General features: G+C 39.0%; 1 pseudogene; it reads right to left on the bottom strand.

The window, feature by feature from the left end:
- Window positions 1-6,902: 6,902 nt before the first annotated feature.
- LOC127109031 (uncharacterized) lies at window positions 6,903-7,002 on the bottom strand (annotated as a pseudogene).
- Window positions 7,003-16,938: the final 9,936 nt, after the last annotated feature.

Raw genomic sequence — 16,938 nt, 5'->3', positions numbered from 1 at the left:
TTGAACCCATTATTTTATGTTTTTTTCAAATACAAGTGGAATGTTATGGTACAATGAATATGTATATGAGATGAATGACTATCAGGATATGCGAATGCTTAGGGTTAGTGACCTAGATGAATTAGTGAAGGGTGTTGGTGTAAGCCCTAGAGGCCAATACTTTTGGTACTTCTATCGAATTATTTATTAATAATAAAAGGCTTTTTCTTTATTATGTTTGTTTAATAAAGTCCCTAGAATAGATAGTCCGTTTAATGTATCAAGTGTGACTTAATCATGAGAGCACATTAAACATAAAGACACTATTCTTAAAGTATCCGTAGTCGAGCTTTATTGTGAAGTGGGATAACATTAAAGCATGAAGACTATTATGTTTATAGACTGATGATCACATCTCATGGATCATGGATAAGGAGTTATCAAGTCTTAAACATAGGTATGAATATTAAGAGTAGTATTTATACCGGATTGACCCGCTATGAGAATACTGTATAGAAAGTTATGCAAAGTGTCATAAGTTATTCTCATGGTGATAATGGTGTATACCACTCTTCGACCTGAAACCACTATGGACCCTGGATGTAGAGTCGAGTGCTTTATTGCTGATCAAACATTGTCCGTAACTGGATGACCATAAAGACAGTTGATGGGTACTCCACGAAGCATGTTGAGGAACATGAGTGACCTAGATGGAATTTGCCCATCCTGCGTAACAGGATAAATGTCTATGGGCCCAATATTGAACTGGACAAGGATGACACGGTTTATGCCTTGTGTTCAATATAGACATAAGGGCAAATGGGTAATTATACACATAATTATTATCACAGAAGGACTTGTCAAATCACATGACATTTTCGTGTCTTGGGTAGCAGTGATGTATTGCTAGATACCGCTCACTGTTTATTATGTTAAATACGTGATTTAATATAATTGCCAACGCCGCGAAAACCTATAGGCTCACACACAAAGGACAAATTGATGAGAGATAGAGTAATTAAGGATTACTATAATGTACGGTTTCCTTAAGTGAATTATAGAACATCGTAAGGTACGATGTACTTAAATAGAATACGAAATATGGTAAGGTACTAAATACTTAAGTGATTTTGGCATATTATAAGATATGGGCCATATACACTTGAGTGGGCTTTTTAGCTTGCAACCCACACAAGTGGTTCTATAAATAGAACCTTTGTGTAGAAGCATTGTAACTTTTGCCTGCAATTTTGTTTCTCTCTCTCTCTCTCACTCAAAGCCTTCATTCGTAACAGCTAGCACTGAGATTGAAGGAATCTGTTTGTGTGGACTGAGTAGAGACGTTGTCATCGTTCAACGTTCGTGATCGCCACAAGAGGTAACGATTCTATCACTTATCATGCCCATTCGTAAGGATCACTAAATGGAGAAATTTTTAAATTCCGCTACGCCTTGGATGTCAATTCTCCTTCAATGGTATCAGAGCCTGGTTACGAAACCATGAATCTGATAACTGTTTATTTTCTGTATTAATACGATTAAAGACAGAATGAATCAAAGATTAAATTAAGATCGATCAAGTTATATATATGATATAAGTAATCCTGATGCAAAATACATTATATATGATATAGTGTTCTCGTTTCGTTCATTCAAACACTCAATGGTTGTTTTCCTTTGAGCGATCAATGGTCGTTTGCTTCTTGATCCGACATTAGTATAGTGAAGCAATGACGTGTTGATCAATCATACAGAATCAACAATCGAGATGTGTTTGACGGTCTGAAATTGGTACATTAGGGTTAGTGACGGCACAAGGGTTGTGTTGTCAGAGAGTTATGCGATTGGGGTTATAACTGCACAAGAGTTGTGCTTTCTAACACTTTTTCGAACAGTGTTAACCGGTTAATGCATATGGTTAACCGGTTAACGCAAGATGAAATACAACTTTCTAAGTTTTTCAAACAGTGTTAACCGGTTAACGTATTTGGTTAACCGGTTAACGCAAGACAAAAAGAAAATTTTGTAACAGTTTTCAACAGTGTTAACCGGTTAACGCATTTGGTTAACCGGTTAACGCAAGGCAAAATTCACCCGTTCGGCTAACTCTGCGTAATGTGATCGGTCGTCGAGATTTAATTTGGTTTTAATTGATTAAAAGAATTAAAATTGATAATAATAATAATGTGTTTATTATTGTCTTGTGATGATCGGTTATGGCCTTAGTTTTCCTTTATTTTGTTTTGGGTTTTAAAATACGACCTGCGTGTCGTGCCTCTCTTTTAATCTCTCAATGTAACTTCTTTTCTCATCTCACTCCCTCGTATGTAAAACGAGTTTCTTTATGTAATGTAATGTTATGAAGAAAGCAAAGAAGTCAGTGCCAAAGGAGGACAACCTTGAAGATCTTGCTTGGAGAAGCTTAGATCGTTATTAGGTTAGCTTAGGTTCTCTCATTGGCTTGGGAGAACAATTGCGCTAGGGGCCATAACTGTTTCATTATATATGTATGTTGATGCATGTGTATGTATGTTGATGCATGTGAGAGACGATTTATATGATAAATAAGCCGGTGAGATCAGAAAAATTGCAATTTCCTCTGTTAATTCCTTAGGATTGGCATTAATTTTAGAAAACAAATAATGTAATCATCTCTGTTGTTTTAATATGTTGGGTTGAAGAAATTCAACATCACCAACATGTCATGTACGATGTCACGACATCAGGTCTGTGACATCGCACATGTGTAGAAAACTGAATTAATTAATTCAGTATATATTCTGGGATCAGCAAGGATATCTGGTGAATATCCTAACTCCCATGTGGAGGTCTTGAAGACTCAATCAAAAGATATATAGGCTCAAAATATGGAGATATATATGGAAAGATTCTAGGATTGAAGACCTTGTTTGTAGCAGAATTTTTCTGCTGAAGTTGTAACAGCAAAGAACAAGTCTGCTGCGATTTCTGAAGGCCCAAATCCAGTTGGGTGATTAGGTTATAAATAGCTGATTGTAACCTAGTATTTATAAGCCTCCTAGAATGAAAATTTAGGGGTGTGTGTGAGGTAAACCTCCCAATCTGTGGGAAGGTTACCATGTGTTTCTCAGTGGTAAAAGCTGAGAGTATTTGTAACTCAAAGCCTGTAGGCAAGAGTGATTTTGTTCTTGAATGAAGCTGTGAAGCAAGTTCAAGGTGTGGTAACATTACATTGTATTTGTAGTGATAGGAATGGAAATTGGAGGTTTCTATCTAGGAGTTCCTAGGTATAGATTGCATTGGGTAGGGATTAAGTGAAGAGTTGTAAACGGGTGAGTTTAACTCTGAATTAATACTGCTAATAGTGGATCTTCTTCCTGGCTTGGTAGCCCCCAGATGTAGGTCATGTTGGACTGAACTGGGTTAACAATTTCCTGTGTTTGTTTTCCTTCTGCATGTGTATTTATTACTGTCATAACTCAGTTGGTTTCCCAGTCAGGTTATCAAGATGATAACAGACCTGGTATATAACCTTCTGATTGAATGTCAATCAGAATGTTGTAACATTCATCAGTGACAGCGTATACTGAATAATAAGCATGTTAGTTTCAGTTCAGTATTTATTTAAGTATGTTCTTTTCAAGGATAACAGACCTGGCTGGAGGATCATTGTGAAACTGTCAAACTGGACGTTTTGACAGTTGATACTGAAGGTTGATACTGAAGTAGAGACTAGTTGGTCTTTTACAGTACTGCAAACTTAGCACAGCACGTTTCCAGGAACATAACAGAATCAGCATATGTTCTGGATGTCGAACTGAATGTTGTGACATTCATTCCCAACAGTAGGTGCTAAAGTGTAGGATGATTGGTTTTTCTGGTTCAGTATTTTTCTCAGGCTATTCTTCAGGGATTCAATAGCTTAGAGAAAAACCAGGAAACCAACTACTAACCTACAATTAATGAACCTAACAAATAGCCTAGTTGTTAGCAATCTAATAAGTGGAAATTAGATTAACGTGTTCAACCTTTAATTCAGGAAATACAAGTAAAATATATACACACTGGAACAATGTAACAAATGATGTCCACAAACAACAGTAAGACATCATGCTGATAACTGTGGAAGAAAACAACAGAAGTGAGTGCTAGGTTTGATGTTTGTTGAGTCTTTCTTCCTGATGAACAGAACCAGGTGTTCATACATTCTAGGGTGACATAGAATGAGATGTCGTGACATCTGTGAACTTGTGCATATTAGTACAGTGGTTAATAACTATCTTGCTGTATTAGTTACAATGTTAGATCAGATGTCATGACGTGGAGTAGAACATCTGAATTCTGACTACACCAGAATTTCAATTGGTATCAGAGCAGGCATCCTGTTCTGCTTCTGGATGAGATCCATGGGTGATACTTTATGGTATCTTGCAAGGAGTTATGTTAGTACTGATGCTGGAACTTGTGAAAGGTCCTGTAATTTCCCTGAATGGTCCTGATAACACGAAATTATATCGCTTTTTAAGACTTAATTCAATTAAATTATTTTATCATTTACGCTAGTTCATCTCATTTTATCAGATATTATGCAGTATTCCTCTTCTATTTATATCAGGTACCCATTTTGAAGCAAAAGTGAAAAAGGGAAGAAAAGGAGGTGTAAAAAGGAACAAAAAGGAGAGAAAAGGAACCAAAGGCCAAAGCCCAGCCCAAAGCGCACAAGTCACCAATGTTGTGCCTGTGACGGACGTCACAGGACGCGTGACGAGCGTCACGCGAAGTAGCCTTGTGACGGACGTCACACATGGTGTGACGAGCGTCACACCAGTCCACTAGCTTTTTGGCGCAAGTTACGCTCTCAGAGGAATGGAAGTAACGTTGAGGACTTCGTGTCCTATTCCCAAGCCGTGAATTTAGCACGCTGAAGACTCGTGGAAAAGAAGAAAAAGGCAGTTAGTAGCACTACTATAAATAGCTACCCTAATCCCTCTCGTTTGCTCTGCTCTCTTTGCCGTTTACACACACCGAAGCTCTGCCGATTTTCTGTTCAAGCTTTTGCTTATTTTTCTTTTTCCAGCAGAATTAATATTGTTTATTTTATTTGTTTATTTTGCAAGTTTTATTTTCTTCTTCCCTTGCAAATTTACCTTTCCCGTTTTTAATTTTTAGATATTTTTCGCGTAGTAGTTTCTACACCGGAAACTACTGTGCAACTTTATACCGGATTTAACCTTACGTTATATTCGAGTCTTTTCTATTTCCTTGATTTAATTTACTGTTTAATTGAAGAATCGAAGAACAAATCCTACCGGCTTGTGGAGGAGTGTTCAAGACCTTTGTATTACGCATTCAGGTTCTCTAATTGTTATTTAATATTTAATGTTTTACTCTATTGTTTATTTACATTGCCTGCCTGAAATGAGTCTGTGTATGCATGATAATAATTATTATTTAGTTAGCATGTCTGGCTAATTCGCCTAGGTATCGGTATGTAAAGTAAGCAGAAAAAGGGGTCAAGACTGAGTCGGTCTATTCAAACTTAAAATTAGAATCAATCTTTTTATGGTCTTAACTTACAGGTTTAATAACAAGATTTTTTTACAAAAGTAAAAGACATAAAGAAGTTGAAACCAACAGAGCGAGAGTTTGAGGTTTTAACTGGACAGTGTAAGTTAGTCATTAAGTCTATCTCAGGGCGAGAGCAAGTTTTAGAATTAATTAAATTCTGACCTTTTTCCAAAAAGTATTTTTAAAGATTGAATGTGAGGACGAGAGTTAAGCATTTAGATTTAATTGTATAACCTAAGTCAACAGAGCGAGAGTTTGAGATAAGGGTGTTTAAAACGGTCAGTATTTTCTTAAAAAGAGTTTCTGCAACTTTATTGTTTTCAAAATATGATTTTTGACTTAATTATAAGTGACAGCTACATTAATATAAGATCATGGTTTCTTCAACAGAGCGAGAGTTTGAGATAAAACCTTTAACCAATAAAGTTAATCGAAACGATTTATTTTAAAACAGAGAGACCGACAAGGAATTGATTCCCTAGTTTTGACGAACTACATACCGATATCCGTTTTATTGATATTTAATCTAGATATTAGTTTAGCTCTTAGTTTTTCCCCAAACAATCAAACATTTTCACCTTAGATTTACGTAGTAACTTTAGATAACGGTACATCGATTCATAAGTCCCTGTGGGATCGATATCTTTTAAAACTACGCGATAGAACTGTGCACTTGCAGTTTGTATCCCATTCTCGACTCACCCAGTCGAGCGATCAAGTTTTTGGCGCCGTTGCCGGGGACTTTTATTCAATCGATATCGTAACTCTTCCGTTACGCTGTAGAGACTAAGGTTTCTTTTTCCTTCTATTCTTTCTTTCGTTGATTTGTATGCCACGCACTCGCTCTCAAGGCGAACCGCTCTATTTACGAATCAACGATATCGAACTATATCTCCGAGTCTTATGACGAATTCGGGAATATCGTGCTGAAAACAATCTCCCTCCTATAAACCTTCCTGATATCAAAAACATTTTTCCTTCTTTAACCGAGATGGCAGAACCAGCTCGTGCTCTTAGAGATTACGCCGCTCCATCGCAAGATGAACCGCATTCAAGTATTGCTCCGCCCGCAATCGAAGCAAACAACTTTGAACTTAAACCTTCGCTGTTGCAGGCTGTGCAACAGAACCAATTCTCTGGAAATCTTACCGAGGATCCAAACCTTCATTTATCCGTATTTGTTCAATATGCTGATACTGTTAAAGCTAATGGTGTCACTTCAGAGGCAATTCGACTTCGTCTTTTTCCTTTCTCATTAAGAGATAGCGCTAGAAGATGGCTTCAATCTCTCCCTTCCAACTCAGTCACCACATGGAACGAGTTGAAGAAAGTTTTTCTTGCCCGATATTTTCCGCCAAGCAAAACAGCTATGTTAAGGGCCCAGATAAACGGATTTAAACAGAAAGACAACGAGTCTCTTTTCGAAGCATGGGAAAGATACAAAGACATGATGAGACTTTGCCCACACCATGGTTTGAAAGACTGGTTAGTAATTCACACATTTTATAATGGTCTCTTATACAATACAAGGTTAACAATAGACGCCGCTGCAGGTGGTGCACTAATGAACAAACCTTATGCTGACGCTTACCAGCTTATCGAGAGCATGGCCCAAAACCACTATCAGTGGGGAACCGAACGAACAACAGTGGAAAAACCTCAACCGAAAACTGGCATGTACGAGATAAGTAACTTTGATCACGTTAATGCAAAAGTGGATGCTTTGGTCCAGAAAATTGAAAGTTTAAACGTATCACCACCAACCGCCGTGGTTGCTATAACTCAGAATTGCGAGGTCTGTGGAATCCAAGGCCACACTCCTGCGGAATGTCAACTCTTGACTGGAATCCAAACAGAGCAGGTAAACTATGCTCAAGGAAGCCCCTATTCGAATACCTATAACCCAAATTGGAAGAACCATCCAAACTTTTCATATAAGAGTAATAATGCTTTATACGCACCCGGACAGTCTCCAAATCAAACCCCATCTATACCTCCGGGATATCAGAAACCAAATCCTAACAATAATACCCCTAGAAAATCCAACTTGGAAATCATGATGGAAAACTTTATAGCTTCCCAACAACAAACCAATAAAGATTTCTTAAACCAGAACATACACACTGGCGAACAACTTAAACAACTCGCAAGCAAAGTAGATGCCTTGGCTACCCATAACAAAATGTTAGAAACACAAATATCTCAAGTAGCTCAACAACAAGCACCTACTGTTGCACCAACTGGTACATTCCCTGGACAGCCCCAACCTAATCCGAGAAACCAAGCTCATGCAATTATATTAAGAAGTGGAACGGAAGTAGAAGGACCGTCTGATCCAAGGATAGAAAACCAAAACCCTGAGAAATCCACTGAGGAAAGTGAACCTAAGGAAAAGGAAGAGAGTAATAAGGAAACCCTAGAAAAGAAGGAACCTTATGTACCTCCACCACCTTACAAACCACCTATACCTTACCCTCAAAGGCTTGTTAAAACCAAAGATGTAGGTCAATTTAGAAAATTTGTTGATCTCCTTAAACAATTAAACGTTACAATTCCGTTTACCGAAGCTATTACGCAGATGCCCTCATATGCTAAATTCTTAAAAGAAATTCTTTCTAATAAGAGGAAACTTGAGGATAGCGAAACTGTTACACTCCCTGCCGAATGTAGCGCTATAATCCAAAACATGCCTCCTAAACTCAAGGATCCAGGTAGCTTCTCTATACCCTGTCACATAGGAAAATTTGTCATCGACAAAGCCTTATGCGATTTAGGAGCCGGAATTAGCGTTATGCCTTTATCCATATGTAAGAGACTGGAAATGGGAGAATTAAGACCGACCAAGATGTCTGTACAACTAGCGGATCGTTCCATCAAATATCCTGTAGGAATCCTTGAAAACGTTCCCGTACGCATAGGTCAGTTTTACATTCCCACTGACTTCACAATTATGGACATTAGAGAAGATGATACTACACCTATTATACTAGGAAGACCATTCTTAGCAACTGCCGGTGCAATCATAGACGTAAAACGAGGAAGACTCACCTTCGAAGTAGGTGAAGAGAAAATTGAATTCATTCTTTCCCAATTCTTGAAAGCACCTGCAATAGAAGATACATGTTACTTCATGGATATCATCGATGAATGCATAAAAGAAGCAGAGTCAGGAGAAGACAAATCATCAGACTATCTTTTAGAAGACAAATCTAAACAATGCTTAGCAGTAACACCAGATCCTACGCAGTGTCTTAACAAACCAACCCCTGATTTGAAAACACTTCCCAAAAATCTGAGATATGAATTCCTAGACTTAGAACTTGAACGACCTGTGATAGTCAATGCAGATCTAGGAAGACTCGAAACAGAAAAACTCCTACATATCTTAAGAAAATATCCAACCGCACTAGGATACCACATAACCGATCTTAAAGGAATAAGCCCTTCTATTTGTATGCACCGCATCATGTTAGAAGAAGACGGTAAAACCTCTAGGGAACACCAGAGAAGACTAAATCCGATCCTAAGTGAGGTAGTAAAGAAAGAAATAACCAAGTTATTAGAAGCAGGTATTATATATCCTATATCTGATAGCAAATGGGTTAGTCCTGTACACGTTGTACCAAAGAAAGGAGGCATAACCGTTATTGAAAACGAAAAAGGAGAAACTATAACTAAACGAATCGAATCGGGATGGAGAATGTGCATTGATTGTAGGAAACTAAACAAAGCAACCCGAAAAGATCATTTCCCTTTACCATTCATTGACCAAATGTTAGAACGATTAGCAAAACATTCACATTTCTGTTATTTAGACGGTTATTCAGGCTTCTTTCAAATACCAATTCACCCTGATGACCAAGAAAAGACAACATTCACATGCCCTTTTGGTACCTTCGCGTATAGACGAATGCCGTTTGGTCTGTGTAATGCCCCTGCCACTTTTCAAAGATGCATGATGGCAATTTTCGCCGACTTTCTCGAAAACATCATGGAAGTATTCATGGATGACTTTTCTGTATACGGACAAAGTTTCGAAGAATGCCTTGAAAACCTGGAAAGAGTTCTTGAACGATGTGTAAAAGTAAACTTAGTACTTAATTGGGAAAAGTGCCACTTTATGGTACAAGAAGGCATTGTTTTAGGACACATCATCTCGAACAGAGGAATTGAAGTAGACAAAGCCAAAATAGAGGTAATCGAAAATCTTCAACCCCCAAGAACCGTGAGAGAAGTACGAAGCTTTTTAGGACACGCCGGTTTCTACCGACGATTCACCAAAGACTTCTCTAAGATAACTAAACCCTTAACCGGACTGTTGATGAAAGATGCCGAATTCATATTCGACGATAACTGTTTAAAAGCATTTCGAACTCTTAAACAAGCATTGATCTCCGCACCCATTATGCAGACACCAGACTGGAATGAACCATTCGAAATAATGTGCGATGCCAGTGATTATGCTGTAGGTGCTGTTTTAGGACAAAGAAAGGATAAAAAGCTTCATGTTATATATTACGCTAGCAGAACCCTGGATGAAGCACAGATGAATTATGCCACAACCGAGAAAGAACTCCTAGCAGTGGTATTTGCGCTAGATAAATTTCGTTCTTACTTGGTAGGAGCCAAAATAATAGTTTACACTGATCACGCTGCTATCAGGTACCTTCTAACAAAAAAGGATGCTAAACCTAGACTCCTAAGGTGGATCTTGTTATTACAAGAATTCGACTTAGAAATCAAGGACAAGAAAGGAACTGAGAACGTAGTAGCAGACCACCTCTCTAGACTTGAGAACCTTGAACCAGAAAGAACATCCATTAATGATGATTTCTCGTATGACAAACTCATAGCTACTTTGGAAGAGAACAACTCCGACATGCAAATAGAAACCACCTTAGCTATATCTGTCATACCATGGTACGCTGATCTAGTCAATTATTTAGCTGCCGGAATAGTTCCACCTACTTTATCTTACCAGCAGAAGAAAAGATTCTTCCACGACATAAAACACTATTACTGGGATGATCCCTTACTTTTCAAAAGAGGTCCCGATGGTATTTTCCGTCGATGTGTACCCGAAGAAGAGGTAGAAAATATAATCCAACACTGTCACTCCGCGCCTTATGGTGGACACACAAGTACATCCAAGACCTGCTCTAAAATCCTACAGGCTGGCTTTTATTGGCCAACTATATGGAAGGACGTACATGCGACTATTAAGGAGTGTGACAGATGTCAACGCACGGGAAACATATCTAGACGTGACGAGATGCCACAAAATGGTATTTTGGAAGTAGAGATTTTTGACGTGTGGGAAATAGACTTCATGGGACCGTTTCCATCCTCTTTCGGTAACAAATACATACTCGTGGCGGTTGACTACGTATCAAAGTGGATCGAAGCTATAGCTTCCCCAACTAATGACACCCGAGTAGTAACTAGACTCTTTAAAAATATAATATTTCCGAGATTTGGCATCCCAAGGATAGTAGTCAGTGATGGTGGATCGCACTTTATATCCAAGGTACTCGAAAAACTACTACTTAAATATGGAGTGAGACATAGGATAGCAACACCTTACCACCCTCAAACCAGTGGACAAGTGGAAGTATCTAACAGAGAAATCAAGCAAATACTAGAAAAAACGGTCGCCACTTCAAGGAAAGATTGGTCATTGAAATTACCAGAAGCTTTATGGGCATACCGAACTGCTTATAAAACTCCCATAGGGACGACCCCATTTAAGCCCATTTATGGAAAATCCTGTCACCTCCCGGTAGAATTAGAACACAAAGCCTATTGGGCTATTAGAAATTTAAATTTGAATTATAAAGCCGCCGGTGAAAAGAGAATCCTTGACATAAACGAATTAGAGGAACTCAGAAGAGACGCCTATGAAAATGCCAAAATCTATAAAGAAAGAACAAAACAATGGCATGATAAGCGTATATCAAGGAAAATCTTCAAGCAAGGCGACGCAGTACTCTTATTTAACTCCAGACTAAAATTATTCCCGGGAAAACTACGATCCAGATGGTCAGGACCTTTTCACATCACTAAAATCTTTCCCAGTGGAGCGGTAGAAATAAAAGGACAATCTACAGAACCGTTCACCGTAAACGGGCAGCGTCTGAAACATTATCACTATGCGGAAACCAACGTGGATTCGCAAATTCTACACTTAGACGAAACGCCCCCAGGACTCATAGACAATATTTAACAATTTCTTTGTCGAGCTTGCGACATTTAAACAAAGCGCTTAGTGGGAGACAACCCACAAATTAATCTGTTATTTTATTATTCTATTATTATTATCATTTCTCTATTTTTCTCTTAATTATTCTTTTAATTTCTATTTAGTATTCATTATTGATTTATTCAAAAAGAAAAAAAAATATATATCCATATAATAATAATAATTCTTTTCTTCTTTCGGCATTTGGCCAAATCCTGACTTAAACTCATGTTTTCTTTTCTCTAGTTAACACTAACCAGATGGGACATTTTGACCGTATGGGTATCAAGTTCAGAGGAATGGCTCAGAAACGAAGGTTTGAAGAACTAGCCACTAGAGAGATGCTACCTAGTTTATATGCTGATGATTGGGCTATGACTGCCCTTGGACTGAGACAGAGTGTCCTGTTTTTGCTGAATCAGATAGGATGGGAGACCTCCCCTATCCTGAGGCATTTCACCACCTACCGGAGGCTCACACTAGAATTCCTTAGTTCATTAATCTATCTACCCAGCCATGGAAAAGGAATTACCAGAGGTTTTATCCAGTTCAGAATGTTCAATATGGAGTACCAATTTAATATTAGAGACTTCACCAACCTTTTGAGTTTTCCTACCTCCTTTGATACATTCACTATAAGCCAGGAAGAACTTTTTGAATATAGAGAGCTTGAACACTTTTGGGGTAAGCTGACTGGAAATGATGAGCCCGAAGAACATGAGTTTCTCTCTGGAAACATACATAACCCGGCTTTTCGCTATTTCCATAAGATCCTGACCCACACTTTATTTGGGAAGAAGCCAAATAGTACTTCAGTTTCACGTGATGAACTCTTCATCATATTTTGTGCTTCCCAGAACCGTCCAGTAAACGGTGCTACTTTTATGTTAGCTAATTTGGACCACCTTATCCAGGATGAGAGAGCACCCATTAGAATAGGCGGCCTGATAACTATGATAGGTAATGCTATTGGATTACGTCAGCCTATGCTTGACCTGAACCCTTTTTGTGGCATTACCACTATGAGTATACCTTTCCTCTTCAACACTATGTTTATAGCAAACATAGGGTCTGATGAGTTCGAGCTTGTTATTGATAACCAGGTTCTCTGCCTATTCACCATGCCCGATCCTAGGACTAGTGTTCATAACCAAAGGAACTGGCTCTATAACCTGAATGAAACCCCAACTCCTGATGGATCCACTGAATCCATCCAGGATTATGAGATTTGTGATGACTATGAGCACTATGTTGACCATATCTCTCTTGCTGAATCTGACCCTCAGACTCCATCCGGCTACCATGATATTGATCCTCCTCCTCAGCCTGTCCTGACCGAAGAATCAGCCATGCCTGATCTCCGACATCATATGCCAGGAACAGATATTAAAACCGTCATTGAAGCTTTGATGTCAGAACAAAACGCCCTCAGGGAAGATTTCCACAGCTTGAGACTTGCAGTCCTAGAACGCATGAGCAGCACGGCAAGTCAGTTACGTATGTTACGGCATCATGTTAACTCTTTTACTCCTCCGGCCAGAGATCCGAAGATAGATGGAATTTAGTTATTTTTCCTTTCTAAGTTATTTAGTTTTAGGCTAGATTTTTTCATTAATGTTGTTTGAATTCATGATTATTTCTATTTCATTTCATTATTTTCCCTTCCTGTAATACATTATGATCTCCTTTTTATTGAAGCTGTTTAGTTAATTTTATTATGCAAATGCCTGTTACGTTCTACTGTTGTTACCTATTATTATTATACAAAGCAAGTAACGTGCACAGTGCATTAAAATTGCAGACTAAAAATAACCATAAGCTAAATGAAACATTAAAATACGCTACCAAAGTGATTCTGTGAAGCGCTACTAAGCCTTTCCAAAAAGGAAGTGTGACGAGCGTCACACCACCCATAACGGACGGCACACTTAGTGCCTGTTACGAGCGTCACAGCCTTGTGACGAGCGTAACGCCTCTCAGACATGTGAACGTTAGGGAGCCGTTGGAGACGAACGTTACACCCCTACCTTTTTACATTCCCCATTCATTTTTCATTTACCACACTTAATTACTTTTCAACCACTTTTTCTTTCTACCTTCCAATCCTTCTCCTATAAATACCTACCAAAACTCCCTTCATTCACCACAAAACAAATCTCTCATATCAAACACACTTCTTTTCCTTTCCAAATCATCACTTCAAAAATTCATCACAATGGCGGGAAATCAAAATTTCGGAAATATCATCTTCCGATCCGGAGATGACAACTATCAGCAGGAGCAATTCGAGCGCTTCCAACAGCGAGGCGTCGCTTCCACCAGGTACCCCGATTTAACTTGTTTACAACAATTGGGCTTACTCCAAGGTATCGAGTGGATGCTCCGTAAAGCCGATTTAACCTTCCTTTGCACCCATAACCAACCCACCTATCCTTCCCTAACCTTAGAATTCCTAAGTTCTTACGACTACACCACTCCCGCCGGTGAAGGTGAATTTCTAACCGGTACGGCAACCTTCCGTATGTTTAACACCGAGTACTCTCTAACCCAACGCCAATTGAGTGCCATGCTACATTTTCCCACAGAAGGTCTGCTCCATGCCAGAATCCCTCAAACCTCAAACTGGAACACAGTTCTAGTTTTCGACCTTTTAAAGAAAATTTCCGGTATAAATACCTACAACTGGGAAGAACTCCTTCTCTCCCACATCCATAACCCCACCATCCGTTATTTTCTCCGTATCCTGCAAAACACACTCTTTGGAAGACCAAACAACAGTAAGGTCAACTCAAAAGAACTCTTTTTCCTCCAGTGCGTTTTCGAATCGGATACTAAGGTAAACGCCGCCTCTTTTCTCTTTCATCATATCCGCACCTTATGTGCTAGAGGCCGGCAACCATTCATAATTGGTGGATTAATAACCTCCATAGCACTTGGCCTGAACCTAGGGGATAAACTCCAAACTTTAGAATCCCTACCTCCCCTGTCTATGGATATCAGCTATTGCCGCTCCAGCCGCCTGATTAAAAACAGAGTAGGCGGAGGCTATTATCTTATGGTGAACAACCAAGCTGTCCCAAGTGTTGTGCTACCCAATACCACCCTAACGGATGTCACAAACCCGGACCGCCACCTCTACGATCTTAGCGCTCCTGAAACCACCGAGCCTTCACAAACAAACCAGCAAACAGATGAGTTTGCAGAAATGGAACAAGGTGATCATCCGCCAACACAACAATCAGTCCCGCTAAACCCTTCCAGTAATGCAGCCGGCCCATCCTCCCAACGTCGTCGACGACGAAGGCCTGCGACCAACGATGACATTATGGATGCTATCGATGGAATGCAGGCACAGAATACAGAGATGATGCAGATGATGCGTCAAATGCAACAGCAACAGGATGCTCGGAATGCCATAACCGACCAGCGGTTTACTGAGTTGTTTAGCAGATTCGACAGCTTAGACATACATCAAAGATCACCAGGACCAAGAACCAGAGGTGGAAGGCAGCCTTAGTTGTTATTTTCTTTTTCCTTTCCATCTTGTATTTCTTTCCCTTAAAACATCGAGGACAATGTTTCGTTCAAGTATGGGGGGGAAATTATTCTTTCCATTCTCATCTTTGTTTCAAGTATGTACTCTCCCTTTTCATTGTTATTTCTCTATAAAAAAAAAAAAAAATATATTTTAAGTTAAGTCCTGAATGTGAAAAATTTTCTATTATCTATTTCCCTCAACTTTCTTGAGCCATAACAAAAAATTTTAACACACCCAATAAGTATAAAGGTTGCTTACTTTATAAAATTTGAGTGAAATCAAAACAAAATCATTACCATAACAACGCTCTGAGAACCTCAATATGTTAGATCAGGATAAGTACCTATTATACCGAACTCCTTGAACTTTTAGTTCTATGGTAACCCCAAGTAGTTTATACAGAAGTCAACACCATCTTAATAGCAAACTACGTGGAGAGCCGATGAATATAAGTGAATGATCCCCAAAGTAACCTGAGATACATAAATATATCAAGAAATGCACTAATCAAATTAGGTGATCCTTACCGGATCATTTAATCTAAAGGTTGCAGATCATGTAAAAGCACAATACGAAAGATCCATTATGAATTGGTTCAGTAGGAATCTGGTACTGAACTTGGTAGGGCGGACTACGGTTCGATCCCCCGCAATTTGCAATGGACTGAATAATGAAGTTATCCGACTTATGTACCAGAACTTCTAGCTAAATGCGGATCATAATCACTAACCGGTTACTCCACTATGTGCGCGAAAAGATAAAGGGCTTAATGTGATTTCGCTAGAATGAAAACGGGTAAAATAAGACTAAAGGAACCAGGATAGCTATCATAGGGTACTTGAACTGATTGGCATAAGGTAGGGTTATCTAAGTTGTAACGGTAGTTGTTGATGTCAAGATTAAACTCAAAAATCCTCCTAAACAAAAATCCATTGGCGACCTAGTACGAATTGATGTGTGCTTTAAAATTTCATCAGGCTAAAACTTTTAACAAGTTCTATACTGAATTTTGCTTGAGGACAAGCAAAGATTTAAGTATGGGGGAGTTTGATAACACGAAATTATATCGCTTTTTAAGACTTAATTCAATTAAATTATTTTATCATTTACGCTAGTTCATCTCATTTTATCAGATATTATGCAGTATTCCTCTTCTATTTATATCAGGTACCCATTTTGAAGCAAAAGTGAAAAAGGGAAGAAAAGGAGGTGTAAAAAGGAACAAAAAGGAGAGAAAAGGAACCAAAGGCCAAAGCCCAGCCCAAAGCGCACAAGTCACCAATGCTGTGCCTGTGACGGACGTCACAGGACGCGTGACGAGCGTCACGCGAAGTAGCCTTGTGACGGACGTCACACATGGTGTGACGAGCGTCACACCAGTCCACTAGCTTTTTGGCGCAAGTTACGCTCTCAGAGGAATGGAAGTAACGTTGAGGACTTCGTGTCCTATTCCCAAGCCGTGAATTTAGCACGCTGAAGACTCGTGGAAAAGAAGAAAAAGGCAGTTAGTAGCACTACTATAAATAGCTACCCTAATCCCTCTCGTTTGCTCTGCTCTCTTTGCCGTTTACACACACCGAAGCTCTGCCGATTTTCTGTTCAAGCTTTTGCTTATTTTTCTTTTTCCAGCAGAATT

The sequence above is a fragment of the Lathyrus oleraceus genome, chromosome 7, assembly GCF_024323335.1.
Source record: "Lathyrus oleraceus cultivar Zhongwan6 chromosome 7, CAAS_Psat_ZW6_1.0, whole genome shotgun sequence".
Lineage (NCBI taxonomy): Eukaryota > Viridiplantae > Streptophyta > Magnoliopsida > Fabales > Fabaceae > Lathyrus > Lathyrus oleraceus.
This window is presented reverse-complemented; position numbering and strand designations above follow the sequence as displayed.